Here is a 27462-nt window from a genome sequence, read left to right as displayed (position 1 = left end):
CGTGTGGCGCCGCTCTTCACACAAAAGCCTGTCGACAGGGATCCCTTCAAATTAGAAAACAGCTGATTTATTTCTGCTCTCCTACTGTGGCGGCTGGTTTCAGACCTGCCCCCCCCCCACACACACACACACACATAGGCGCACACACAGGTGCAAGCACAGTCAGGAAGCTTATGGCTGGAGCTGGCTTTGTGGACCAAATGGATTGATCCAGAGGTTCGACCTTTCATTAAACCCCAGCTTGACCTTTAAAGCACACAAAAACCAACACACACACACACACAGTGTAATTCCTGCAAATACACACTTACACACAGAATTCCCCCCCAGTCTATTTCTCTTTCTTTCTCTCCGTCTCTCTCTGTCTCCCTCTGCTATATTATTTCCATCCTAATCAAATCATTTCCCATGTTTGCATACTTGATGGATGCTCAAATACACTTTGATTGCCTCCATTCCAAGTTCTTCAATTGATTCAAAGGTCCCGATGAAGACGAAGAGGTGCTGGTCATCAACCAGGACATGCAAAAATGACCCAGCTCTTAAAAAAGAGGAGTAATTATGCAGATGAGTATGTTTTATTTGTGCTCCTCTTTCAACGCCTCTTTCTTTTTTCAAGGAAAATTTGTAAAAAAAAAAAAAAAAAAATAAAGAAAAATTGGGGAAATTTTTTAACAACTCGTAATAACACACTAAAACAAAACACCGCAGCTGCATTTGGGATTTATCAAAGTTAAATAGAATCATCAAGCGTGTGTTAATTAGTATAATTTCTATGCGCACAGGTTTGGTCATGTATATATATATATATTTTTGTAGGTGAATAGTTTTCTTGGCTGGTCAGACTTCTATTATTTTCTGTTGATAAAATAAGGACTATTGAACCGAGCAGGTCCCTGGTGAGCTATGCTAAACTCAATAAAGGCTGTTAAAAAGGTCAGAGTGCAGCAGTTTAATCTGCAGTCGTGAAATGGAACCCACAGATTGGCCGGCAAGACTGCTCTCTCGCTCCCTCTCGCTCTCTTTTCTCTCTCCTGAAAGGGAGGCTGGCGGGTTGTGGACCCAGTGTTAGTGAAGAGTCGAGGCTTGATTCAATCTAAGCGGCTGAAATAGAGCCTGCTCCTGTTCGCCGGCGAGGCAACAGCCCCCCCCCCCCACCCCACTTCGATCGACTCAAACCAGGAGAAATGAGGAGAGTAGAACAGAGTGTGATTAGACCATCGCTGACACCGATTGGGTACGTGACACGTCGCTGACAAGTGTTCCAATCTGACCTGTCCAGCGTGAGACTGGGCTGAAGCTGCACACTGGTCCAACCATAAGTCCTCACCTGCACGTGAGCGTCACACGAGAGCTGCTTTGATTTTGAATTTGTCTTTCTGTGCCGGCCAAGAGCAAAACAGGAAGAGTCTGGTTTTACTTATCCTCCTTAAATTACCCCTCTTAGTTAACCAGTGGACAGGAGTGGACATTGTGAGTCGGCCAGTATGTGAAGGCTGTGCTGGGAACTTTATTCATCCCCTTTACTTCATCCTCAAGGGGACGTTGAATCGCAGAAAACAAAGAGCACAGTTTATTGATTTGCTCCATGGGTCCCAAAAACAAAGACCGGCAACAGAGAAATGAGCTTTCACGCGAGCCAAAACCAAGAAAACAGAGCAGGCTTTAACAACGTGATGTGTTTTACTGTATTGGAATCAAAGGAGGCGTGTCTTCAGCTTCACTTAGGTACCCGATGAAGATGCACATTAATAATTTATGTTGTGTTATTATTGATTCTGCAGTTCTAACGTTGTGGGTTTATACGGTCGCCATTGCCCTCACTCAAGGAATCTGGGGTTATGTTTTGGGGTTGCTCTGTTCACGGCTCTTCCTTCCTCCGCACTCGATGGGGGCCACAGAGGCCCCAGTAGGGCCGCCGACAGAAGAAAATGGTTTCATGGGGATGCATTAAAATGGGATGGAAGTAGGGTTAGAAAACATTCTCCCGAAGAAGCAGCAACAATAGTTTAATGAGCGCACCTTGCATAAAAGGGAAGATTAGTTTAATTAGGTTAACAAGAATCCATAAAAATGCTTTTATTCTTCAATATTATAAGCAAAAGACCATTACAGCCCGCCGCTAACTTCACCAGCATGGTGAAAACAATGACGTCACACTTCAGTAACAACAATCATGTTCTGCTGTCCTATAAGTTTTACTACATTTAGATGAATTTAAAGCATTCTGCTACTATTTTTCCAAACAACAGCTGGAAGCTAAGCTCCACACAGGGGTGCAGAGCCTGAAATGCCTCGCCCACTGATGTTCTGTGTCTCAGTGGGAAGATTGGTTCAACCATCTGCTTTCTGCCCCAAATCTATTGCTGCATTTCCATAAACACTTTGTTAAAATGGTTTTAAATGATTTGGATTAAAAAAAAAACATGGTCCTGGTCATGGGATATCTAGCAAATGTACTGGAGAGCAAACACATTTAAAGAGTTTGCATCTTTTGAGTGTTCGACACCTCCAACAGAGAGGCGATGAATGTGGCGTTCATCTGTGGCAGCAGGATTTTAGCTTTCAACTTCAAATGTTTGCCCAACTCTTTTGTGGAGAGGACATAAACAGGAACACACGTGAATGGAAGGACGGCTGGAGCTGCCGACGTGCCCAGGTGAGACACACAACAACATGGAAACTCAACCAAGAATTTTTTCGGTGTGGCACCAGGAGCTGGAGCTTTAAACTCTCTAAATTCTGCTGCCAAAATGGCAGCGGTGGGATTTGAACCCACGCCCCCGAAGAGACTGGAGCCTTAATCCAGCGCCTTGGACCTCTCGGCCACACTACCTACAGGTGAGCATTTTACTAATTCAACATCAAACGTTCTTCAGAAAATTAGGTGTAATTTGAGCTCCTCACTAAATGTGATAATTGCATTAAAGTGCAACTCTTTATTGGCTTGAGCTCTGGATGCTGCTGGTTCTGGTACAGCTGAGCGTCTCAGTGGATTTGTTCCGTTGAACATTCCTGGCTTTTTACTTCACATGACTTCAGTACAAGTGCATTCGCACTCCTGCCTTCATTAGTCATCCAGCACTAATCACAGGGTGCATGTCTGATTAATGTTGTCATGGTAACACCCCAGGGTACTGACTTTGCTGAGATAATGGGATAAGTGGTTCTTGGGGCGTAGGAAAAAGGTGGACCGTGACAGCTGGTTGAATGGCCTGGATGTGTTCATTTTGACAGCAGATGTTTTAACACTGTAAACGACAGGACAAACACCTGTTCAATGACTTTATTTGAAGACGGCTTCTTAAAACTTGTGTAGTTCTAAATTAGCAGGTTTTAAATCTAAAACTTCCAACCAGAAGAGCAAAAGCATAGAAAGAAAAGCATCTTGGGAGTGATGAATTATTTGGGCTTCAAGCATTGCGTGGCTGACAGCTCATTGTGGAAACAGTGACACTTGTCAGCCGAATGAATAATGAATGTTTACTCCAGCTTAAAATGGTTTGTCAGCATCAATGGTTTTGGTCTGAAAACCAGAGTGCCCCCTCAGACCCCAGAGAAGTGATGCCAGCAGGAGGAAGTTGATGGATAATCCCGTTGCAACAGGCACTCGATTCATTTATTTATGTCATTATTATTATGGCTCTATGCTGTTTTATGAAAAAATATTTTCAGCAGGGACAGACGAGGTATAAACCACAGTGCTCGGGAGACGTCCACCTACCTGAGTCAGGCTCACTGAAGCCATGAAAAGAGCGTTTGGTCAACCTAATCACAATTTGGAGAATTATCAGCAGCCCTGTCTGCACCTGTGTCCCGCTACTGGTCAAGCTACCAGCATGTTGTGGCCACTGATGACAGCCTGAGCACTAATGAGCAAACTCATGTCTGGTCAGGTGTTTCTAATCCCTTCTTGATTCCGTTGTGCTTCTGATATTCGTCCAGACCCTCATTTTGATCGCATCCACTTATAGTAACTTTAACAAAGCGTCTAAATGGCCCCTCAGCTGTTTTGTGGGTTGTTGTTTTTTTGTATTTTCAGTCAGTACAGGTTGGTTAAAACGGCAGCATGACATTTAGCTCTAAAGATCCCAACTCCTTTCAAAGATGTTTACCTCCAACAAGTCTGACATTTCCCACTGTTGCAGCATTGACAACACCTTGGAGAAGAAGCTGTGAAAGCACACACTGACCCAGAGGAATACTACAGGGCCCAGCCTCACTCACAATATGGCTCCACAGGCGTGAATATGGTGAAAAGGTCAGTTGACTGTGGGGCTGCAAGGTTGTGTGTACCTGCAGAACCTGTTTTAATCATTACTTGGAAGATACAGTTGGACTTTTCCTTCCATTAAATTGCAGGCTCATTTCGAAGTACAGGAAGACTTTTTTCTTGATCCTCAAAGTCAATAACACAAACTGTCAGCAGCATGTCTTAAAAAGTCAAGTAAAGTCCCGTTGAAAAATGGTTAAGCCATTTACGAGCTGGCAAAAAATTTCCAGCACAGGTTTGAAGGTAAGATAGGATGTTCCTCACCCCTCGGTTCTGATCCAGGCTGATCTCTCTCACTCTCTCTCAGCGATAATTGCGTGTAAAAATGATCTGGAAATATAAAGCTGCCATGAGCATATATCAGGTACATGGTGCCTCCATAATGGTGCGATTTTAAGAGATGGCAAATAAACAAGTCAATAAAGGCTTGAATATTTTTTTATTATTGTAGATGGGTTTAAGCAGCACAACATTGGGCCTTTATACAAATGTGTAATTATTTTAAAATGGTTCATTGAAAATCATTTAGAATAGTCCATTACGGTGACTCTGAATTTTCACTGTACAGCCCATAATAAGTGCTATTTAATTCACAACTGCATATTAAAATCGCTTAGTATTAGCGAGGTTACTCTATCGTACATTCGGCTGTTTGGGGACTCTAAATTGCCCCCAGGAATGAGCACGACCTGGCAGAGAATTCCTGATCCTGACGGATGGACATTTAATAAAGTCAAGATGAAGCCTGATATAAGACAGCAAATACACTCTCTGCCTGTGCTGAAAGTGCAAAATGTCACTTTATTGAATTTGTGCGCTACGCCACGGCAGCGCTGCACTCGCTTCCTGCAAGACTTGTTCTGGGAGGCTTCAATCTGCCCAACTGGGAAGGAAAGGCATTCAAAAACAAAAAAAAAAACAGATCCAGCAAAGTGAATTATTATATTCAGCCTCCGAGGAACAACGTGACGGGCAAAAAGTAGCACTGGCCCACTGTGTAAACCAGTATTTAAACAAAAGGAATTTGAAACATTCCCAGTGACGTAGCAACGAGCTGCTGGCCCCAAAATGGCAACTTAATATTTAACATGAGTAAAGTCGAGGACAAGGTCAATGCCCAAATATCAATGCAACGTGAAGCAGCACACTCAAACTTATCGGAACTTACTAACAATCGACTCTTAACAACAGATTTAGTAATAACATATCTAGGTTATGTGTTTGTGGAGGACCGGGCCAGAAGCTTTGTGGTTCCAGTCCCACCAAAAAAATTCTACTGGTTACAGGAGAGGGGCTGTTTTTGTGTAAACTGCCGAGGTGCCCTTGAGCAAAGAACCCCTATATGCTGTGAGCATCTGCTGCTCTGACTGTGTCCACACACACAGATATACACACATACACATACACACATATGCTCACCCTTGATGGTTGTTTGTGATGAACACAGAGTAAAACCAATCATTTCCCATCTAGGGACTAGGGCTTCGTCGTTAAATGTATGCAGGTTTGGTTTATGGACGTCTTTCTCTTTGAAGTTGACGAACTGTATTTTTACTTATCCAGTAGCCTGTGGAGTGGCTACTGTTGACACGATTATGAGGCGTTACATTGCTCCGTTTAATGTCTGAAACTGCTCGATTGACTCGTCTCTGCAGACATGAAGGAGAGTCAACCAGCAGCTGATGTAAATAGAGTAATCAGGTTTGGAGACCTGGAGCTCCTACAGGATGTGGTGGGTTGGTTTATTTTCCTATGTGTTCTGGTGTTTTCCTACCCTCCGTGTTCTGTCTTCCTGTCCACTCCTCTGCTGCTCCACCTGCTCCCCAACATCTTATCAAGGTCAGTATTTAACCAGCTCCCCCTCCCATACTCACTGTATACTCACTTCTGTGTTTTGGGGTTTTGGGGGGGCTTTCTTTTTTTGTTTTTTTTTTTGGCCAGGAGCCTAGCTTGCCAAGCTCGGCCTCGTCCCCTCAGCCTGCCAGCCCTCATCTGGACTCTGCTCACTTTGCTTGTTAGTTTTTTCCCTTGTTACCAAGCCATCTTAAAAGAGTCTTTTTGGGGGTCTGCACGAGATGCAACAGCTCCTGATGGGCCACCAGACAGGCGGGTAAGACTGCTCTGCACAAATACTGCATGTGTGGGTCCCACATAGAGTAGGTGTCAACATTTGTGGGTCTTTTTGAGTTGTCAAAAAGGGTGGTCATTAGGTTCAGGCAGCAGGTCAGAGAAGAAGTGACAAAGACCCTGCCCTGATCTGCAGGTGAGGTGGTCTGCACATGCATGTAAGGGTAAAGGTGGGGGGGTTGTACGCTCTGCGGCGGAGGCCGGTGCATTCCAGCCTCTTCGATTCCTGCGCTGAACTGTAAAGTTAACGGTGTGATCCGCATTTCCAGCCTTAAGTTAAATGACATGTTGGCAGAAAATTTGATACAAATGATAAACCCAAGAGTTCTGCTGTTATCAATAAAAGCAGCACATGAGATTTAGTCTCTCCTTGAGTGAAGCCGCTTTTGACCCTGAATAAATAAGCCTGTATCCCACTGAGGCATTGTGAAGCATCGCCGTGTAAAGAAAACATTCATTTTATTTTCTTATTGGGGAGTTAAGGCCCCAAAACTGTAGCCGTTAGTCATCACAGCTCATCTTTTACAATCTTTCACCTCATCAATAATTTCTGAGGTGACTGACAGCCTTTATTGGGGCCGAAGGTTGCAGCTATTCCCACTTCTTTCACTCTGTCAGGATGAGTCACCACCTGAGACGTACCCCCACAGCAGATGACATCTGACGGTGCCAGCCAAGAATCTCTTTTCCTATGCATTGCTTCCCCTTATATCCCCTCTTCTCTCCTTCCACCCCCACAGCGCTCCATTGGACCTTCATCGCTGTTTTCCATATTTCTCCCACTCTATTACTCCCTTCATGCCCATCTCTATTTCTATCCGCCTTCCGTCCCTTAGTCCTTGCCTCCCACATCCTTGAGCCTTTCGCTCAACGCCTGCCATTGAAATCTCATTTAAGCGTTATTTATTAGTTCTCAGTGTCCCGTTGTCTTTCACAATTCATCGGAGTCTCCGCCGTTTCTGTCCTTTCACCAACCTTGTGTCTCATTCACGGCATCACGTCGGTCCTGGATCCTCTACAGCTTCCAGGCAGACCTTCCTCTCCTCTTTCCTTCTCTGCCTGTCCTTACCCTTTTCCACCTGACTTGGCTGTTTATCCACTGGTGCAGTGATGCAAAGGTCATGAACAGTCAGCAAAATGCTGTCTGCTTCAATTGACGCGCGTTGGAAACATTACAGGAGACGACATGTGGTGGGGGGAGAAATTCTCTTATTTTCTTGAGTCTGTGTGCAGCCTATCTTGATTAGTGTCAGTGAAGGTTCTCAGTCTTCACATCAGTCATTGTTCTCAAATCTTTATGAGTGTTGGAGTGAAAGGCATCTACAGCGCAGCCCAGGGCGGAAAATTGTATGAGTTAACAAAAGCAAAGTGTATTACAACACACTAATTACATATTGGAAAGGTCTGAATGGGAAGATTGTGTCAAGGTTAAAACCATAATGACATCATCACCGCCCTCAACGTTTCCTTTTAGACTGACACATGAGACTTCCCCCTGCACCCATTCAGATACGTTTGCTATGATCAGCAGCTGTTTAGGCCAAAAACTGGCAAATCTAGTCTACAAACATTCATCTAAGCTGTGGCAGTGGTGTGATCCGGATAGTTTCACTCAGGGTTAGAGGTAACCTGACCTTAGTGGCGATGACAGCTCATATACTGGTACCAGGACCTCTGCCTCTGCACCCCATGCTGATCCCACTGAGCCAGGTCAAATCCATCATTCTCAAAAGTTCCCCTTTGCTGTTTCAAATGTTGAGCAGCTTAGAAAAGGCATTTTTTTAGAGCCCCTCGAGGAGAGTGTAGTATCACAGAAAGGCCACTGAACTGCTGCCGCTACGAGGCAACACTGTTAGTTATTATGTGTCTAAGTGGAGGAGAATCGCTCCGACTTCATGACCGGAGCAAAGCAGAGACAGAAAGACAACTTTTGTAAAGTGCGGTTTGTTTTTAAGCGTATCGTGTTCCACAATAATGTCGGGAAAATCTTTGGCCCTCTTTGCCCAGAAAAAAGCCCGAGCTGGTATTTTATTTCTCTGATTGTACAAATGTGCCTGACCCATGACCTGACAGGACAACATTTCATCTCTAATTCATACAGGTCTGTAAAAAAAACAAACAAACATGTAAATACTTTCTCGGTGTGAAGTTCAGAGTCACTTTTATAAACAAGTCAGTTTTATTTTTATTTCCCGCAAGGTTGTACTTAGCAAAACTAACAATAGAAATTGAATAACTCAGCCTTCATTTATGAATTTAGAGTCAGAAATAATCGTTAAACAGAGTCTGGCTTTGGATATCCTGGGCCTTTAGGATGACTTGGTACCACTCTCACGTTCACCTTGGCGTTGGGTGGACCCTCTGCTGCCTCCCTGTGTTTCATCAGCTCATCAGGAATTGTATAAATCCCTGGTCTGAACCCCTCAGTCAGGCCACTTCCCTCGGATCACGCTCTCTCCTGCTGGCTCCTCACTCCGCTTTACCTAGTCGATGACAGAACTTCAAGGAATTCTGAACTGCTGCTGATCTGGCTATCTTGCCTTTGGGTCCACATTAAAGAACATTCTAACACAGGCGGGGGGAAAATCTAAGTAGATTCCTGCAGGGTTATCAGCTCAGTGAAGCCCTGAGACTCCCAACCAAGCCAGGGCCAGAACATTACATCAAGAATGGCAAGAAAATATTTAACTTGACCTCTATCCAAAGGTCAACACAAAGTGTTCTGTAGAGTCAAGTAGTCAGGGCAGCATTTAGAGCTGGAACGTTTGGAGTTAGTGGCACCCTTGCAAATGAAGGATCCCTGTTCAGACAGAGGAAGGTTTCATATCCAGAGTCCCGCTGTGCTGCTGTCATTGTCTGTCTCTCCTTTGTTTCCACTTGTCAGCACTTGGGAGAAAACGAGAGGGAAACACGTTCAGGATGGAGGAGACAAGTCAAACGGAGTGCAGGCTGTCCAAGCTAAAGATGTATCTGTGTCAGTCTCTACCCTCTTATTGTCACTTTTATTTCCCATCTCTGTCGCTGTCTTTGTCCGCCCCTTCGCGTCTGAAACTACATCTGAGGTTTTGCTTTTGCAAAAGTTTGGCTTGATGCGAAGTTAAACTCAGGGCAGGTTTGACGAGGATGGCAGCCGTCTCAGGATATTTGGTCAATAATGTAAAGAGCTGTGATGATGCACTAACATTGACATTAATTCTTCTCCTATTTTTTTTTTTAAATAAACTATCACTGAATGTACTGGGATGGGAATTCCGGGATGAATCATTTTACTTGATCTGCTTTTATGTTAAAAGCTTATTTGTAACGATGTATACTAACGAGATACATTGTTTTAAAGTTTCGAAACTCAATAATGTTGTACTGTCAGTGTAATATATAATGTGTGTGTATGCTCTTTTCCTAACTTTTAATAGCATCGCAGGTAACACTTTAATGCTTTACATTTTTGAGTTTTGATCCCTAAAAACTAATAATGAGATCCCATGAGTGTGTGGAACTGTGGCAATGAGTGATAAATGTTTTGATTAGCCTCAGCTGCATTGTGGGTATTGTGTGCGAGCATGGTCATTATAATGAGACAGTGGGAGACTTTTTTTATCCATTTTATGGAATATTTCGGACTGGATAAAGCAGATATACAGGGGAAAGGTTTACTTTTAATGAGGTTTTCCATGATGTTTTATAAATATGCTACATTTGTATCGTATAGAGCTCTTTCTATGTGAAGTTAAAATGTTCTCTGTGCACTAGTCCTGCCTCCCGCCCAGGTGCACATACATAAACACCGACCTTATGTGCTTCTTTTCAGCTCTACATTCAGCACAACTAGCAATTTAGACCTAATCTACATATACTAATGATGACTAATTACTGCTTCAGCTACATTTGCAGCTTCGACCGGCAATGTGGGTCTGGCCTTTAATTCATGCATCACAGTAGCCAGTAAATACTGTATTATAATATGGGAACAACTTTTTTTATTAGTAGTATTATTTTAGGACACATTAACAATTGCTATTTCCAAATATTTTAAGAAATTAACTACTTGATACTGTGGAGTTTGCTGCTACTTCTGTATGGAAATTTATTTGAAACTAATTATTATTTATGCCATAGAATTGAAGGTGGTCCATCCCAAAAGGGTAACACTCATTTTGTTGAACTCTCATCCAGAACTCATTATACCTCCATCCATGTTACACCGAACATACGTTGTGGTTATTTTATATGCCTCCTGCACTATTAACAACAGAACACTTCTGCACAATTCAGCTTTTCTGGGACATGAAATAAAGACTTCCGCATCTCAATTGTGTTTTGAGGTCAGTCACGCAAAAGCTTTGCAATAATAAACTCAAAGGGTTTTTTTAAAACTAGAAAGTTGTCTTTTGTTTAAAAAAGCACTGCAGACAGGTTTTGCTGTGTAGTATTTTCTTATCCAGAGGGTTTAAACAGCCCAATGAACAACTTTCTTGGCAACAGCATGTCCACAGTTATCTGGGCAGCCAGCATCATTTTTACCTGCACTCAGAGCTGCCACTTCAAATCAGAACACCGAGGACTGATGATAATACCAGGGCTGAAAGTGTCTGAACGTAGTTGGACGACACTCCAGCCACACAGACAGCAGCATCTGCAGCTCTGCAGAGGGCATGGCTTATAGGTAACAACATTAAAATCATTGGAAATTATTTCCACATTTGATGGTGCATTCAAGCTGACCAGGCTCCTCTGTGTTTTAAGTTTAATTAGAGATTAAACACAGCATGAGGGAATAAAGCTGGAAGGAAAGGATGAAAGGGGAAAAGGACAATGAATTAAAGAAGGAAGCAATTACATAAAGAAGGAAGGAACCATTGTAGGTGTGTGTGTGTGTGTGTGTGTGTGTGTGTTTAAAAGAGAGAGAACAAAAGTATCTTGTTTCTAATGAAGCAGCTAAAGCTCACAAACAGGAAAGGCTTACCCAGATAATTCTGGGTAATTTCCAGCAACCTCTCCCCCACTAATATCTAGTCCAAAACAGCCCCCTCAGTCAGCTAATATGATGCATTCAAGCACAAGAACGCATGCAAGTGGGAGCGATTTTCATGAGACCATATATCCAATTGCCCCTCTTGATCAGGAAGGACATTAAAGGAGAGGTGGTGTTATAAACAGATAATATCAAGACAGACTGCACTATTGCAGTGTAATAACTACTGAAACAACTCAGAGCCCACAAGGTGGACTATTACCAAAATTTCCCGTGTATTTTATTAAAACCTACTCGCAACATTTCAAGATCATTTTCTAACAAACAAACGCCAACTGTCACACAACCTCCTCTCTAGGCAGAGGTAATTAAAGGCATTTAAAGTGACTGCAAACAGTTGCTGAGTATGTTAACACTTCTGAAGCAGCACTGCTGGAACTGAATCAGTAATCATTCTGCATTTAGCTGCCAAATGCAGGTTAAAGCACCACATTCACAGATGAGGGCTGGATTTGAAATCACCTTTTGAAGTGGTCTGTTATCAAACTGGATATGCTAGCTCGTAGTCATGAGTAAAAACTAAGTATAATAATGCAATCACTCATAACTCCATGAATTTATGGTGGTCTGAGGGATATTTTTAAATCTAATAATGACAATAATAACAGCAGTGTGAGGGTATCTTACTTGACTTCTGGGGTATCCTTGATGATGCCCTGATGTTGTCCTAATAAATCCACTAAAGACACACTACTCTCCTCTATTTGACTTTTCAATTGGTGCTCAGATGGTTCCAGGTGTGAAAACATGTGGCTTCACTTTGGGAAAACAGCACAACAGAGTTAAAACAGCTGCAGGGAATACACACAACAAAGGAACTCCCTTGTCCAATGGCGTCAACACCAGTTCTGTTACGCTCGAGAGGACTGGCGGTCAAGTGTGGCGGAACCCCAAAGAAGGCAGACAGACACGGGAATTAAAAGTAAACTCAAAAGGTTTAATGAAGCAAAAAAAAACAGGAGGGAAGAAACTAAATGAGAGAGGCCGAGACAAACTATAGGTGCGTGATGCGGCAGACGAACCAAGTTCGAGATCCAGGGGCGAGAGTCTGTGGGGGAGTCCAAGTGTCCAGAGGATAGGAGAAATCCGTCCGAGGAAGGGGAAGAGGAAGAGGTCAGAGGAAGAGGGGCTAGGAAGGTTGTAGAGGAGTCGCTGGAAGACGCAGGGAGACGCAGGGAGTCGCTGGGGAGCCTGGAGAGATGCTGGGTCCACGGGACGTGTTGCCAAAAACATCAGTAAGATCAAGCACTGGCCTGAGTGCATAGGGGCCTTTTATGGGTGCAGAGTCGTTTGGGCAGATTGGGTGCAGCTGAAGGAGAGGGCCCAGGTGGTGGTGGTTGAGCTGATTGCCCAGGAGGAGGTGGGGCCAGAGTAGGAGTCACAACAAGTTCAACACACTGAATCACTGGGAGGAGCTTGTCTGGGTGACTGGTGAACTTCCAGTTTGGGGAAAAAAGACATACCTTTTGTTGTTGATAAGAACATTCTTACAGGACTCATGGAGCTGTCAGCCAACATCAATCCCTGACAAACACATTATACCAAAAACAGAAGGGAAATTCCATTGTGGAGAAGGCTCATCAGAGCGAGGAGCGAAGAGCAGATATATGCTGAGTCTAATAAAAATGTGACGAAAAGAAAAAGCTGAATGATTCAAATCTAAGTGTCTCTAAGAGTCTCGCACTGTGGCATGGGACAGTGGTACCTGTCAGTGTCGGAGGTAAGCACGCAACAAAAATACCCTTTAAACAAAAGAAATGAAGCACCAATGTATCTGCTGGAGCAAGAACCTCAGTTATGCATGTGTGTTGTTATGGACACGCACTGTTTGTGCCCACAGTCGTATGTAGCGTCATGCTACATTACACAAGCTTGCCATGATGCAAAGGGATGTTTAAGAAGCTTCTGGGAACAATGTTGTCACCTCTGATAAATCATGTGATACAAAGTCCGTGCTAACATCTGTCCCTGCGCTAATAAAGCAAGAGGTCATCGTGAGGGCAAACCAAATACCTCGTACAGCCTAATGCAACTACAACAGGGTTACAGATTCATCCAAAAACAACTGCATGTCCACCTAATTCCAGTGGTGAAAACTGCCAATAATGACTTTAGCTCCAGTGATTGAAACGTTTCTGTGGTTATATTCAAATTCTCCCTGCCAGTAGGTGGTGCTATAGCCGGTGCTAATCTTATCCAGGAAAAGCACCCAGACATACAAAGGAAGTGTAACGCACTTTTGGAGTGGACTAGTCTGACCCCACAAGTTAGTCTTCTCTTAAATCCATTATATATTATACTTTGTACAAGATTTTTTAATGACACGGCAAACAGAGGATTGTGGTTTAAATTGTTTTTTGTTAACAAATACTTGTTTGGAGTGATCTTTGTGTCAGAACCCTGTTACCCAGAGACACATTAATTAACCTTGTGTTAATACGAGAGACACACATATGGGTGCAAGTAAAGACTGTGTGTTTCGCAATTACTCAACTAATAAATATACAGAGACGAATGTGGTAAAATTGTGCACCATCTGTATTTGTGTGTTTTTACCTCATCAAACTGAGGGCCTTCGATTCCGCACACACACGAACACACAGCTATTTGTCATCATAATGAACCCGAGAGTTAGTGGGTTTATCAGGGACTGGCAGTGTTCGCACATTAGTCTACACGAACGGAAAGCCAATACACACGTATTTAGCATCTAACTACATTTATGGATGATGTCGTTAGAGCCAGAGAAGATGGAGGCGCAAGATTGGGGGTGGAGAAAAATGAGTGGCTCAGGAATGACAGAGTAGTCCCGCCTTTCACTCCAAAGTGTGTTTCATATCAGGTTTACATTCGTACATCCGCCACGTTGGCATGTATTAAACGATAGGGTGTGCTCAGGTCTGCTATGTCCGTTTGGTATGATGTCTCATGTTTGGCAACAAGTTACAGATACAAGTTACAGATACCGTATTGAGCACAGGCAGCCATAGCGCGCTGGTGTCTGAGCTCGCTGCCAACCTCGTGTGCTGTGGTGCTAAATATAACACCCGGGAGCAGGTACTTCACAGTGAAAACACCAGATCAGCGACATGACCCAAGTAGGTCACACGGGCGTCGTCAGCACCTACATTATTTTAAGTTTCAGCTTGGTGAGTCATTCTCTTATTACTTCAGACGTTATTGGATATACGCTGATTATAACCAGGAGTTTGAAAAGCGGGATTATCGTTTCCTATCTTAAAATAAAGAATGTGAAAATGCCCAAAATGTGTATCATTATGTTGTATTTTTTTTAGAATTATTCATTTTCCAAGTGGCAATTTGAAACAAAACTAAAAATTTTGATAAAAATGGCAAATACTTCAGGCTGGCTGTATTGCCATGGTAACTGATGTTGGACACCTCTGAATTATGTCCTATTAATAAGCTTAAGAACATTTCTTTCATCACCTTCATTATCTATAGTGGGACAGCAGGCAGACATAAATCTGTCACTTATAACTCTTGTCTGTCATTCGCCTCCAGGCACACGTGCAGCTTTACTTTGTGTTCCTGTGTGTGAAGACATTTTCCTGTCTGCGGTCGTCTTTTTTCCCTTCAAATACAGTTCTCAGACAGAAAGCTGTCTAACATAAAAGACATAAATTAATCTGATGTTTGCGAATTTCTACTGGGGCAAACAGCCGAAGGTGTTGTCGATACTGACGGACACTCCCCTCAGCAGGGAGACGCTATTATACCTGTAGTACAACAAGATGGAAAAGCAAGAGAGCATTTTGAGGAGGCCTCGGGACCTTCTACTGTCAGTGGTTCCAGATATAACAACTTCATTATGTGACGGAGATGAGCTGCTACGTGGAACCTCAATTTTAGAGAGGTCCTGATGGTGAAGGCCTTTAAAAATCCTTTTCTTTCTACTGGCTACAGTGAAATCTGTGTGAGGAACTGTAAGATGAATTGCTCAGAAAATTGCAGCGATGTCAGAATTGTGCCAGCCTCTCTGGGCCCATTCTCTACAACAGAGAATAACCTGGATTACCAATTTACACCAAACTAGAATGTTTGTGTTTCAAGATGCTTGCCTGTAAAAGCTCATTGTGAAATGTCATAAAACAATATACCGTACATTTAATTAAGAAATAATACATTGGGTGTTTATGAGCAGTTTGTCTGCAATGCTCCTCCATGCTGTATATGGCAGCTCTGCTCCTGCTGCAGTGTTGGGCTTTTTCAAAATGTATTTTCCCCCTAAATATCATCATGATCGGTGTATGAATTTATTAATATTCTTCTTGCCTTAATCCTGGTATCAGTTCTCTGCTGGTGTTGCATTATTTATGAACTCAGTGAACTCTTATCTGCTTTCTAGGCACAGAAAATGTAAGATACAGTAAGTTAATTTTATTTAAGGTGGAGCAAATACTCAGTTTCTGATATTGTTAAAAGTCATGTTTTGGTCCTATTTCATAATCTATGAATGCACTGACCACTGAACTGAGGGGGGGGGAGGATATGAGTCTCTTCCAATGTCACAGTTCTAGGTTGTATTTATTTATTTATGAGTGCAGAATAAATTATGCCGTGTCCGTGATGTATAATGAACCATTTCCACTGTCTGATGCAGGCTCATATCACATAGGCTCATATGTTTAAGGATTTCCACCCACTCTTCCTTATCAAAGTTTTCCAGTTCTACAGTATGAGATTCCTGGGACACCATGATGAACAGTTGAACTGGACTTGTGCTCAGTCTTCCAGACCCTGTTTTAACCTCCATGGCTCCTATTAAAAAAATCATCACTCATCAATCATTTTTTGTTGACATTATTTTAAAGAAAGAAAATACACTGATATTACTTTATTACCACTAATACCATCTCGTCTTCCACTTACTTAACTGCTGACACCAATAAGAATTTTGGCCAAACTTTTACATAACTGTATTATCGCAAAAAAGCCCTTTATATTGGCCCATTGCTGGGAAATTCAGCGTAACTTATATGTAATATAACTTGTATATCATATAATAGATTTTAGGGTGGTGCAATGATCCACTTGTGGATCAGAAGCTACTGAACAGCGAAACATACTGAAAGATAACTCTGGAACCTGCCAGCTTACAGATTCTTTTCTCACACATTCTCAAACCCATTCTACATGTCATTATCAAATAATTGTTTGGGTTTAAAGATAACAACCACTTTATTTAATCAAATAGTTTCGGATAAAATACAATTAAAAATTGTAAAATCAGACATATTTAATTAGGTAATGCAATGTGGTAAATTACATAAACATTTAGGTTATTCGTAACAAAAAAACTACCGTATATTGTGTTTGGATTACATTTGCCAGCCTACCTGTTTCAAATGTGTCCTCTTACAGATGCATCACAGAGCCAATAAACATCGAAAAATGGTCCAGATTGTAAATGGGCTGCTTTAGAGAAAAGACACTTAAAACTGCTCAGCATCAATCAGAGCTACTTTTAAATATTTACAACTAGTGAGTTGCCAACAGAAAATCTGCAGAATTGGAAACCTTCTCTCTATCTTTGTTTGCTTAATCATCTGCAAGAGCACACATTTCTCAGTGCCTGAAGGGCTTAACTGGAGATTTTATTTTTGGGAAAAGATGAAATGTTTACACTGACCCTAATACATGCAAGTAAAATGGGACCATAACAGTATTGAAAAACTACAACTGCCACAGGCATTTTCCACATTATTTTTTATTTTAACTATTTTTCTCAGAGAAAGCTCTACTTTGGCAAAACAGAAGCCTAGAAAATGATGAATGCAATTCATTCTTTACAAACTGACAAGAAATATTTGGCAGGCCTCAGTTACATTAGAAAAAAAAATCCAAATAAACATTTTAGATGTACAACAACAGTGATAGGCCAGTTTATATATGGTAGTCATCCTTCCAATCACAGGAAACAGGAGGTAGTGTTCTGCTATTCACAAAAGTAAACAATCAGCTTTTCGGCACAAAACAGCATCACATAAGTCTGATTTTTGGTTGAGGAATATAGTTCAGAAGAAAAATGCTCAATAAAAGCATTATCAAGATCTGAAAAAGAAATGGCATCTAGACTCAATGGGAACCGATGAGACAATGACAGGGTAAAGATAGATAAATAAGTAACAATGATAAAAGAAGTGGCAGTGAGACCCTGCACCCAGGAAAAAGTATGAGTGATCTGAAAAAGAAAGAGAATAACTTATAGGAGAGCAAGTGACAAGATGATGAAGTGAGAAATAGGAAGTAATGAAAATTAAGGGATGAGGGGAAAAGCCATGGAAGATGTACTGGATAAGACAGAAAAAAGAGGAGAGCAGAATACTGATTTCCAGCTAATGGATCTTGTCAACAGCTTCAGCACCTACACTCTGTTTTGAACAAGCACACACAAACAAATACACACATGCACGGGCACTCTCTCATGTCACATGGTAAGAAGGGCAGAAAACAAGTGAGGCTGTTTCTGCCCCGAGGAGCCCACTTTATCTTCTATGGAACATCAAGTCACAGACAACGAGCCACAGGGAACACATGTGTCAATGTTTGTGTGCGTGGGTGTGCGCGCGCACGCGTCTTCTTCTGAGGATAATGTTGATTATGGTATTATACATTATATTAGACACTTTGTAACAAAATTTTACAATTATAAAAAGTAAACAAAACTTTCTGTGAAAAAGAAACATAATCATAATCATAATTAAGGATAATTGAAGACACAGAATGATTCATTTTTATATACAAAATGATTCAGCCTATTTAAAAGCAACAAACTGGAACATTGACCATTTGTAGTTCTTAAATTCTTAAGATACTTCAGAACTAGAATAAAACTGATTACAACAGATGACTATATTGCACATATCTTTACATAAAAACAGAATGAAAAAAAAATGGATAAAAAACATTGACACTTCATAACAACAAAGAAATCTGAATTAGAAATTTTTCTAATCATCAAACTCAGTCTCTAAGGAGACCATCAAAAATTGCCACAGCTGATTATATTGCAAATCAACCAGGCGGGGTATTGGGTAAAGTTTTCAACTAGCAATAATCACGTCTCAGTAGAACTTCATAGACTATGATACTGCCTCTGCGCAGGAATACCTGTGTACCCTAGCTGCTTAATCTGGGTTGTAGACAACACCACTATCAGCCATGGTAACTCTCAACAAGAGGAATGCGAAAAATAGGTGTGAATTGCCTTGAACGTGATTAGGTTTTTTCGAGCTGTGATTATTGCTGTTTTGAGGAATAACGCATTGACATACAAGTAAATCATGATGTTATCATCTTCAGGGCAGTTAGAACTCAAGAAAACTTGGGTGCTAAAAAAGCAGGAGACTCAAGAGGGCATATTAAAGATTTTTTGGCCGAGCTCCTCCTCCTTTGCAATGCTAGAATTTTTAGCATCAAGGCTTAAACTCCACCTCCAGTAATCAATTGCACTTGGTGCACTTCATGTGAAACCACACCCTACACATTCCAAACTCTTTTCCTGAAAAGATGCATCTTTATTGCAAGAAACATTTCAATTTGCTGTTTATAAGACATTACTCTGTTTCTTTAAACATTTGGAAAGGTGATTAAAAAAGTCACTCTTTTAGAAAAATGAAAAGTCCGAAACAGGAAGACGTTTTGGCACACTGTTTAATTTTTTATTTTTCCAAACATCAAACTCAGTCTCTAAGGAGACCATCAAAAATTGCCACAGCTGATTATATTGCAAATCAACCAGGCGGGGTATTGGTTAAAGTTTTCAACTAGCAATAATCACGTCTCAGTAGAACTTCATAGACTATGATACTGCCTCTGCGCAGGAATACCTGTGTACCCTAGCTGCTTAATCTGGGTTGTAGACAACACCACTATCAGCCATGGTAACTCTCAACAAGAGGAATGTGAAAAATAGGTGTGAATTGCTTTGAACGTGATTAGGTTTTTTCGAGCTGTGATTATTGCTGTTTTGAGGAATAACGCATTGACATACAAGTAAATCATGATGTTATCATCTTCAGGGCAGTTAGAACTCAAGAAAACTTGGGTGCTAAAAAAGCAGGAGACTCAAGAGGGCATATTAAAGATTTTTTGGCCGAGCTCCTCCTCCTTTGCAATGCTAGAATTTTTAGCATCAAGGCTTAAACTCCACCTCCAGTAATCAATTGCACTTGGTGCACTTCATGTGAAACCACACCCTACACATTCCAAACTCTTTCCCTGAAAAGATGCATCTTTATTGCAAGAAACATTTCAATTTGCTGTTTATAAGACATTACTCTGTTTCTTTAAACATTTGGAAAGGTGATTAAAAAAGTCACTCTTTTAGGAAAATGAAAAGTCCGAAACAGGAAGACGTTTTGGCACACTGTTTAATTTTTTATTTTTCCAAACATCAAACTCAGTCTCTAAGGAGACCATCAAAAATTGCCACAGCTGATTATATTGCAAATCAACCAGGCGGGGTATTGGGTAAAGTTTTCAACTAGCAATAATCACGTCTCAGTAGAACTTCATAGACTATGATACTGCCTCTGCGCAGGAATACCTGTGTACCCTAGCTGCTTAATCTGGGTTGTAGACAACACCACTATCAGCCATGGTAACTCTCAACAAGAGGAATGCGAAAAATAGGTGTGAATTGCCTTGAACGTGATTAGGTTTTTTCGAGCTGTGATTATTGCTGTTTTGAGGAATAACGCATTGACATACAAGTAAATCATGATGTTATCATCTTCAGGGCAGTTAGAACTCAAGAAAACTTGGGTGCTAAAAAAGCAGGAGACTCAAGAGGGCATATTAAAGATTTTTTGGCCGAGCTCCTCCTCCTTTGCAATGCTAGAATTTTTAGCATCAAGGCTTAAACTCCACCTCCAGTAATCAATTGCACTTGGTGCACTTCATGTGAAACCACACCCTACACATTCCAAACTCTTTTCCTGAAAAGATGCATCTTTATTGCAAGAAACATTTCAATTTGCTGTTTATAAGACATTACTCTGTTTCTTTAAACATTTGGAAAGGTGATTAAAAAAGTCACTCTTTAGAAAAATGAAAAGTCCGAAACAGGAAGACGTTTTGGCACACTGTTTAATTTTTTATTTTTCCAAACATCAAACTCAGTCTCTAAGGAGACCATCAAAAATTGCCACAGCTGATTATATTGCAAATCAACCAGGCGGGGTATTGGGTAAAGTTTTCAACTAGCAATAATCACGTCTCAGTAGAACTTCATAGACTATGATACTGCCTCTGCGCAGGAATACCTGTGTACCCTAGCTGCTTAATCTGGGTTGTAGACAACACCACTATCAGCCATGGTAACTCTCAACAAGAGGAATGTGAAAAATAGGTGTGAATTGCTTTGAACGTGATTAGGTTTTTTCGAGCTGTGATTATTGCTGCTTTGAGGAATAATGCATTGACATACAAGTAAATCATGATGTTATCATCTTCAGGGCAGTTAGAACTCAAGAAAACTTGGGTGCTAAAAAAGCAGGAGACTCAAGAGGGCATATTAAAGATTTTTTGGCCGAGCTCCTCCTCCTTTGCAATGCTAGAATTTTTAGCATCAAGGCTTAAACTCCACCTCCAGTAATCAATTGCACTTGGTGCCCTTCATGTGAAACCACACCCTACACATTCCAAACTCTTTTCCTGAAAAGATGCATCTTTATTGCAAGAAACATTTCAATTTGCTGTTTATAAGACATTACTCTGTTTCTTTAAACATTTGGAAAGGTGATTAAAAACATCACTCTTTTAGGAAAATGAAAAGTCCGAAACAGGAAGACGTTTTGGCACACTGTTTAATTTTTTATTTTTCCAAACATCAAACTCAGTCTCTAAGGAGACCATCAAAAATTGCCACAGCTGATTATATTGCAAATCAACCAGGCGGGGTATTGGGTAAAGTTTTCAACTAGCAATAATCACGTCTCAGTAGAACTTCATAGACTATGATACTGCCTCTGCGCAGGAATACCTGTGTACCCTAGCTGCTTAATCTGGGTTGTAGACAACACCACTATCAGCCATGGTAACTCTCAACAAGAGGAATGCGAAAAATAGGTGTGAATTGCCTTGAACGTGATTAGGTTTTTTCGAGCTGTGATTATTGCTGTTTTGAGGAATAACGCATTGACATACAAGTAAATCATGATGTTATCATCTTCAGGGCAGTTAGAACTCAAGAAAACTTGGGTGCTAAAAAAGCAGGAGACTCAAGAGGGCATATTAAAGATTTTTTGGCCGAGCTCCTCCTCCTTTGCAATGCTAGAATTTTTAGCATCAAGGCTTAAACTCCACCTCCAGTAATCAATTGCACTTGGTGCACTTCATGTGAAACCACACCCTACACATTCCAAACTCTTTTCCTGAAAAGATGCATCTTTATTGCAAGAAACATTTCAATTTGCTGTTTATAAGACATTACTCTGTTTCTTTAAACATTTGGAAAGGTGATTAAAAAAGTCACTCTTTAGAAAAATGAAAAGTCCGAAACAGGAAGACGTTTTGGCACACTGTTTAATTTTTTATTTTTCCAAACATCAAACTCAGTCTCTAAGGAGACCATCAAAAATTGCCACAGCTGATTATATTGCAAATCAACCAGGCGGGGTATTGGGTAAAGTTTTCAACTAGCAATAATCACGTCTCAGTAGAACTTCATAGACTATGATACTGCCTCTGCGCAGGAATACCTGTGTACCCTAGCTGCTTAATCTGGGTTGTAGACAACACCACTATCAGCCATGGTAACTCTCAACAAGAGGAATGTGAAAAATAGGTGTGAATTGCTTTGAACGTGATTAGGTTTTTTCGAGCTGTGATTATTGCTGTTTTGAGGAATAACGCATTGACATACAAGTAAATCATGATGTTATCATCTTCAGGGCAGTTAGAACTCAAGAAAACTTGGGTGCTAAAAAAGCAGGAGACTCAAGAGGGCATATTAAAGATTTTTTGGCCGAGCTCCTCCTCCTTTGCAATGCTAGAATTTTTAGCATCAAGGCTTAAACTCCACCTCCAGTAATCAATTGCACTTGGTGCACTTCATGTGAAACCACACCCTACACATTCCAAACTCTTTCCTGAAAAGATGCATCTTTATTGCAAGAAACATTTCAATTTGCTGTTTATAAGACATTACTCTGTTTCTTTAAACATTTGGAAAGGTGATTAAAAAAGTCACTCTTTTAGAAAAATGAAAAGTCCGAAACAGGAAGACGTTTTGGCACACTGTTTAATTTTTTATTTTTCCAAACATCAAACTCAGTCTCTAAGGAGACCATCAAAAATTGCCACAGCTGATTATATTGCAAATCAACCAGGCGGGGTATTGGGTAAAGTTTTCAACTAGCAATAATCACGTCTCAGTAGAACTTCATAGACTATGATACTGCCTCTGCGCAGGAATACCTGTGTACCCTAGCTGCTTAATCTGGGTTGTAGACAACACCACGATCAGCCATGGTAACTCTCAACAAGAGGAATGTGAAAAATAGGTGTGAATTGCTTTGAACGTGATTAGGTTTTTTCGAGCTGTGATTATTGCTGTTTTGAGGAATAACGCATTGACATACAAGTAAATCATGATGTTATCATCTTCAGGGCAGTTAGAACTCAAGAAAACTTGGGTGCTAAAAAAGCAGGAGACTCAAGAGGGCATATTAAAGATTTTTTGGCCGAGCTCCTCCTCCTTTGCAATGCTAGAATTTTTAGCATCAAGGCTTAAACTCCACCTCCAGTAATCAATTGCACTTGGTGCACTTCATGTGAAACCACACCCTACACATTCCAAACTCTTTTCCTGAAAAGATGCATCTTTATTGCAAGAAACATTTCAATTTGCTGTTTATAAGACATTACTCTGTTTCTTTAAACATTTGGAAAGGTGATTAAAAAAGTCACTCTTTAGAAAAATGAAAAGTCCGAAACAGGAAGACGTTTTGGCACACTGTTTAATTTTTTATTTTTCCAAACATCAAACTCAGTCTCTAAGGAGACCATCAAAAATTGCCACAGCTGATTATATTGCAAATCAACCAGGCGGGGTATTGGGTAAAGTTTTCAACTAGCAATAATCACGTCTCAGTAGAACTTCATAGACTATGATACTGCCTCTGCGCAGGAATACCTGTGTACCCTAGCTGCTTAATCTGGGTTGTAGACAACACCACTATCAGCCATGGTAACTCTCAACAAGAGGAATGTGAAAAATAGGTGTGAATTGCTTTGAACGTGATTAGGTTTTTTCGAGCTGTGATTATTGCTGCTTTGAGGAATAATGCATTGACATACAAGTAAATCATGATGTTATCATCTTCAGGGCAGTTAGAACTCAAGAAAACTTGGGTGCTAAAAAAGCAGGAGACTCAAGAGGGCATATTAAAGATTTTTTGGCCGAGCTCCTCCTCCTTTGCAATGCTAGAATTTTTAGCATCAAGGCTTAAACTCCACCTCCAGTAATCAATTGCACTTGGTGCACTTCATGTGAAACCACACCCTACACATTCCAAACTCTTTTCCTGAAAAGATGCATCTTTATTGCAAGAAACATTTCAATTTGCTGTTTATAAGACATTACTCTGTTTCTTTAAACATTTGGAAAGGTGATTAAAAAAGTCACTCTTTTAGAAAAATGAAAAGTCCGAAACAGGAAGACGTTTTGGCACACTGTTTAATTTTTTATTTTTCCAAACATCAAACTCAGTCTCTAAGGAGACCATCAAAAATTGCCACAGCTGATTATATTGCAAATCAACCAGGCGGGGTATTGGGTAAAGTTTTCAACTAGCAATAATCACGTCTCAGTAGAACTTCATAGACTATGATACTGCCTCTGCGCAGGAATACCTGTGTACCCTAGCTGCTTAATCTGGGTTGTAGACAACACCACTATCAGCCATGGTAACTCTCAACAAGAGGAATGTGAAAAATAGGTGTGAATTGCTTTGAACGTGATTAGGTTTTTTCGAGCTGTGATTATTGCTGTTTTGAGGAATAACGCATTGACATACAAGTAAATCATGATGTTATCATCTTCAGGGCAGTTAGAACTCAAGAAAACTTGGGTGCTAAAAAAGCAGGAGACTCAAGAGGGCATATTAAAGATTTTTTGGCCGAGCTCCTCCTCCTTTGCAATGCTAGAATTTTTAGCATCAAGGCTTAAACTCCACCTCCAGTAATCAATTGCACTTGGTGCACTTCATGTGAAACCACACCCTACACATTCCAAACTCTTTCCCTGAAAAGATGCATCTTTATTGCAAGAAACATTTCAATTTGCTGTTTATAAGACATTACTCTGTTTCTTTAAACATTTGGAAAGGTGATTAAAAAAGTCACTCTTTTAGGAAAATGAAAAGTCCGAAACAGGAAGACGTTTTGGCACACTGTTTAATTTTTTATTTTTCCAAACATCAAACTCAGTCTCTAAGGAGACCATCAGAAATTGCCACAGCTGATTATATTGCAAATCAACCAGGCGGGGTATTGGGTAAAGTTTTCAACTAGCAATAATCACGTCTCAGTAGAACTTCATAGACTATGATACTGCCTCTGCGCAGGAATACCTGTGTACCCTAGCTGCTTAATCTGGGTTGTAGACAACACCACTATCAGCCATGGTAACTCTCAACAAGAGGAATGTGAAAAATAGGTGTGAATTGCTTTGAACGTGATTAGGTTTTTTCGAGCTGTGATTATTGCTGTTTTGAGGAATAACGCATTGACATACAAGTAAATCATGATGTTATCATCTTCAGGGCAGTTAGAACTCAAGAAAACTTGGGTGCTAAAAAAGCAGGAGACTCAAGAGGGCATATTAAAGATTTTTTGGCCGAGCTCCTCCTCCTTTGCAATGCTAGAATTTTTAGCATCAAGGCTTAAACTCCACCTCCAGTAATCAATTGCACTTGGTGCACTTCATGTGAAACCACACCCTACACATTCCAAACTCTTTTCCTGAAAAGATGCATCTTTATTGCAAGAAACATTTCAATTTGCTGTTTATAAGACATTACTCTGTTTCTTTAAACATTTGGAAAGGTGATTAAAAAAGTCACTCTTTTAGAAAAATGAAAAGTCCGAAACAGGAAGACGTTTTGGCACACTGTTTAATTTTTTATTTTTCCAAACATCAAACTCAGTCTCTAAGGAGACCATCAAAAATTGCCACAGCTGATTATATTGCAAATCAACCAGGCGGGGTATTGGGTAAAGTTTTCAACTAGCAATAATCACGTCTCAGTAGAACTTCATAGACTATGATACTGCCTCTGCGCAGGAATACCTGTGTACCCTAGCTGCTTAATCTGGGTTGTAGACAACACCACTATCAGCCATGGTAACTCTCAACAAGAGGAATGTGAAAAATAGGTGTGAATTGCTTTGAACGTGATTAGGTTTTTTCGAGCTGTGATTATTGCTGTTTTGAGGAATAACGCATTGACATACAAGTAAATCATGATGTTATCATCTTCAGGGCAGTTAGAACTCAAGAAAACTTGGGTGCTAAAAAAGCAGGAGACTCAAGAGGGCATATTAAAGATTTTTTGGCCGAGCTCCTCCTCCTTTGCAATGCTAGAATTTTTAGCATCAAGGCTTAAACTCCACCTCCAGTAATCAATTGCACTTGGTGCACTTCATGTGAAACCACACCCTACACATTCCAAACTCTTTTCCTGAAAAGATGCATCTTTATTGCAAGAAACATTTCAATTTGCTGTTTATAAGACATTACTCTGTTTCTTTAAACATTTGGAAAGGTGATTAAAAAAGTCACTCTTTTAGAAAAATGAAAAGTCCGAAACAGGAAGACGTTTTGGCACACTGTTTAATTTTTTATTTTTCCAAACATCAAACTCAGTCTCTAAGGAGACCATCAAAAATTGCCACAGCTGATTATATTGCAAATCAACCAGGCGGGGTATTGGGTAAAGTTTTCAACTAGCAATAATCACGTCTCAGTAGAACTTCATAGACTATGATACTGCCTCTGCGCAGGAATACCTGTGTACCCTAGCTGCTTAATCTGGGTTGTAGACAACACCACTATCAGCCATGGTAACTCTCAACAAGAGGAATGTGAAAAATAGGTGTGAATTGCTTTGAACGTGATTAGGTTTTTTCGAGCTGTGATTATTGCTGCTTTGAGGAATAATGCATTGACATACAAGTAAATCATGATGTTATCATCTTCAGGGCAGTTAGAACTCAAGAAAACTTGGGTGCTAAAAAAGCAGGAGACTCAAGAGGGCATATTAAAGATTTTTTGGCCGAGCTCCTCCTCCTTTGCAATGCTAGAATTTTTAGCATCAAGGCTTAAACTCCACCTCCAGTAATCAATTGCACTTGGTGCACTTCATGTGAAACCACACCCTACACATTCCAAACTCTTTCCCTGAAAAGATGCATCTTTATTGCAAGAAACATTTCAATTTGCTGTTTATAAGACATTACTCTGTTTCTTTAAACATTTGGAAAGGTGATTAAAAAAGTCACTCTTTTAGGAAAATGAAAAGTCCGAAACAGGAAGACGTTTTGGCACACTGTTTAATTTTTTATTTTTCCAAACATCAAACTCAGTCTCTAAGGAGACCATCAGAAATTGCCACAGCTGATTATATTGCAATCAACCAGGCGGGGTATTGGGTAAAGTTTTCAACTAGCAATAATCACGTCTCAGTAGAACTTCATAGACTATGATACTGCCTCTGCGCAGGAATACCTGTGTACCCTAGCTGCTTAATCTGGGTTGTAGACAACACCACTATCAGCCATGGTAACTCTCAACAAGAGGAATGTGAAAAATAGGTGTGAATTGCTTTGAACGTGATTAGGTTTTTTCGAGCTGTGATTATTGCTGTTTTGAGGAATAACGCATTGACATACAAGTAAATCATGATGTTATCATCTTCAGGGCAGTTAGAACTCAAGAAAACTTGGGTGCTAAAAAAGCAGGAGACTCAAGAGGGCATATTAAAGATTTTTTGGCCGAGCT

At 40.7% G+C, this 27462-nt stretch overlaps 14 non-coding genes across 14 annotated transcripts; all 14 read right to left on the bottom strand.

Moving 5' to 3' along the window:
• Window positions 1–2754: 2754 nt before the first annotated feature.
• Window positions 2755–2836, bottom strand: trnal-aag (transfer RNA leucine (anticodon AAG)). The gene has a single exon. It is a non-coding gene; the product is annotated as a tRNA-Leu (tRNA).
• Window positions 2837–18423: 15587 nt separating this feature from the next.
• LOC115249010 (U4 spliceosomal RNA) lies at window positions 18424–18564 on the bottom strand. Its single transcript, XR_003887738.1, has one exon. It is a non-coding gene; the product is annotated as a U4 spliceosomal RNA (small nuclear RNA).
• Window positions 18565–19142: 578 nt separating this feature from the next.
• Window positions 19143–19283, bottom strand: LOC115248938 (U4 spliceosomal RNA). The gene has a single exon (XR_003887667.1). It is a non-coding gene; the product is annotated as a U4 spliceosomal RNA (small nuclear RNA).
• Window positions 19284–19861: 578 nt separating this feature from the next.
• LOC115249009 (U4 spliceosomal RNA) lies at window positions 19862–20002 on the bottom strand. Its single transcript, XR_003887737.1, has one exon. It is a non-coding gene; the product is annotated as a U4 spliceosomal RNA (small nuclear RNA).
• Window positions 20003–20579: 577 nt separating this feature from the next.
• LOC115249008 (U4 spliceosomal RNA) lies at window positions 20580–20720 on the bottom strand. Its single transcript, XR_003887736.1, has one exon. It is a non-coding gene; the product is annotated as a U4 spliceosomal RNA (small nuclear RNA).
• Window positions 20721–21298: 578 nt separating this feature from the next.
• LOC115249007 (U4 spliceosomal RNA) lies at window positions 21299–21439 on the bottom strand. Its single transcript, XR_003887735.1, has one exon. It is a non-coding gene; the product is annotated as a U4 spliceosomal RNA (small nuclear RNA).
• Window positions 21440–22016: 577 nt separating this feature from the next.
• On the bottom strand, window positions 22017–22157 carry LOC115249006 (U4 spliceosomal RNA). Its single transcript, XR_003887734.1, has one exon. It is a non-coding gene; the product is annotated as a U4 spliceosomal RNA (small nuclear RNA).
• Window positions 22158–22734: 577 nt separating this feature from the next.
• LOC115249004 (U4 spliceosomal RNA) lies at window positions 22735–22875 on the bottom strand. The gene has a single exon (XR_003887732.1). It is a non-coding gene; the product is annotated as a U4 spliceosomal RNA (small nuclear RNA).
• Window positions 22876–23452: 577 nt separating this feature from the next.
• On the bottom strand, window positions 23453–23593 carry LOC115249003 (U4 spliceosomal RNA). The gene has a single exon (XR_003887731.1). It is a non-coding gene; the product is annotated as a U4 spliceosomal RNA (small nuclear RNA).
• Window positions 23594–24171: 578 nt separating this feature from the next.
• Window positions 24172–24312, bottom strand: LOC115249002 (U4 spliceosomal RNA). The gene has a single exon (XR_003887730.1). It is a non-coding gene; the product is annotated as a U4 spliceosomal RNA (small nuclear RNA).
• Window positions 24313–24890: 578 nt separating this feature from the next.
• LOC115248943 (U4 spliceosomal RNA) lies at window positions 24891–25031 on the bottom strand. The gene has a single exon (XR_003887672.1). It is a non-coding gene; the product is annotated as a U4 spliceosomal RNA (small nuclear RNA).
• A 578-nt stretch (window positions 25032–25609) lies between these two features.
• Window positions 25610–25750, bottom strand: LOC115249001 (U4 spliceosomal RNA). The gene has a single exon (XR_003887729.1). It is a non-coding gene; the product is annotated as a U4 spliceosomal RNA (small nuclear RNA).
• A 578-nt stretch (window positions 25751–26328) lies between these two features.
• On the bottom strand, window positions 26329–26469 carry LOC115249000 (U4 spliceosomal RNA). The gene has a single exon (XR_003887728.1). It is a non-coding gene; the product is annotated as a U4 spliceosomal RNA (small nuclear RNA).
• Window positions 26470–27047: 578 nt separating this feature from the next.
• Window positions 27048–27187, bottom strand: LOC115248940 (U4 spliceosomal RNA). Its single transcript, XR_003887669.1, has one exon. It is a non-coding gene; the product is annotated as a U4 spliceosomal RNA (small nuclear RNA).
• Window positions 27188–27462: the final 275 nt, after the last annotated feature.

The sequence above is a fragment of the Takifugu rubripes genome, chromosome 2 (assembly GCF_901000725.2).
Source record: "Takifugu rubripes chromosome 2, fTakRub1.2, whole genome shotgun sequence".
Classification (NCBI taxonomy): Eukaryota; Metazoa; Chordata; class Actinopteri; order Tetraodontiformes; family Tetraodontidae; genus Takifugu; species Takifugu rubripes.
This window is presented reverse-complemented; position numbering and strand designations above follow the sequence as displayed.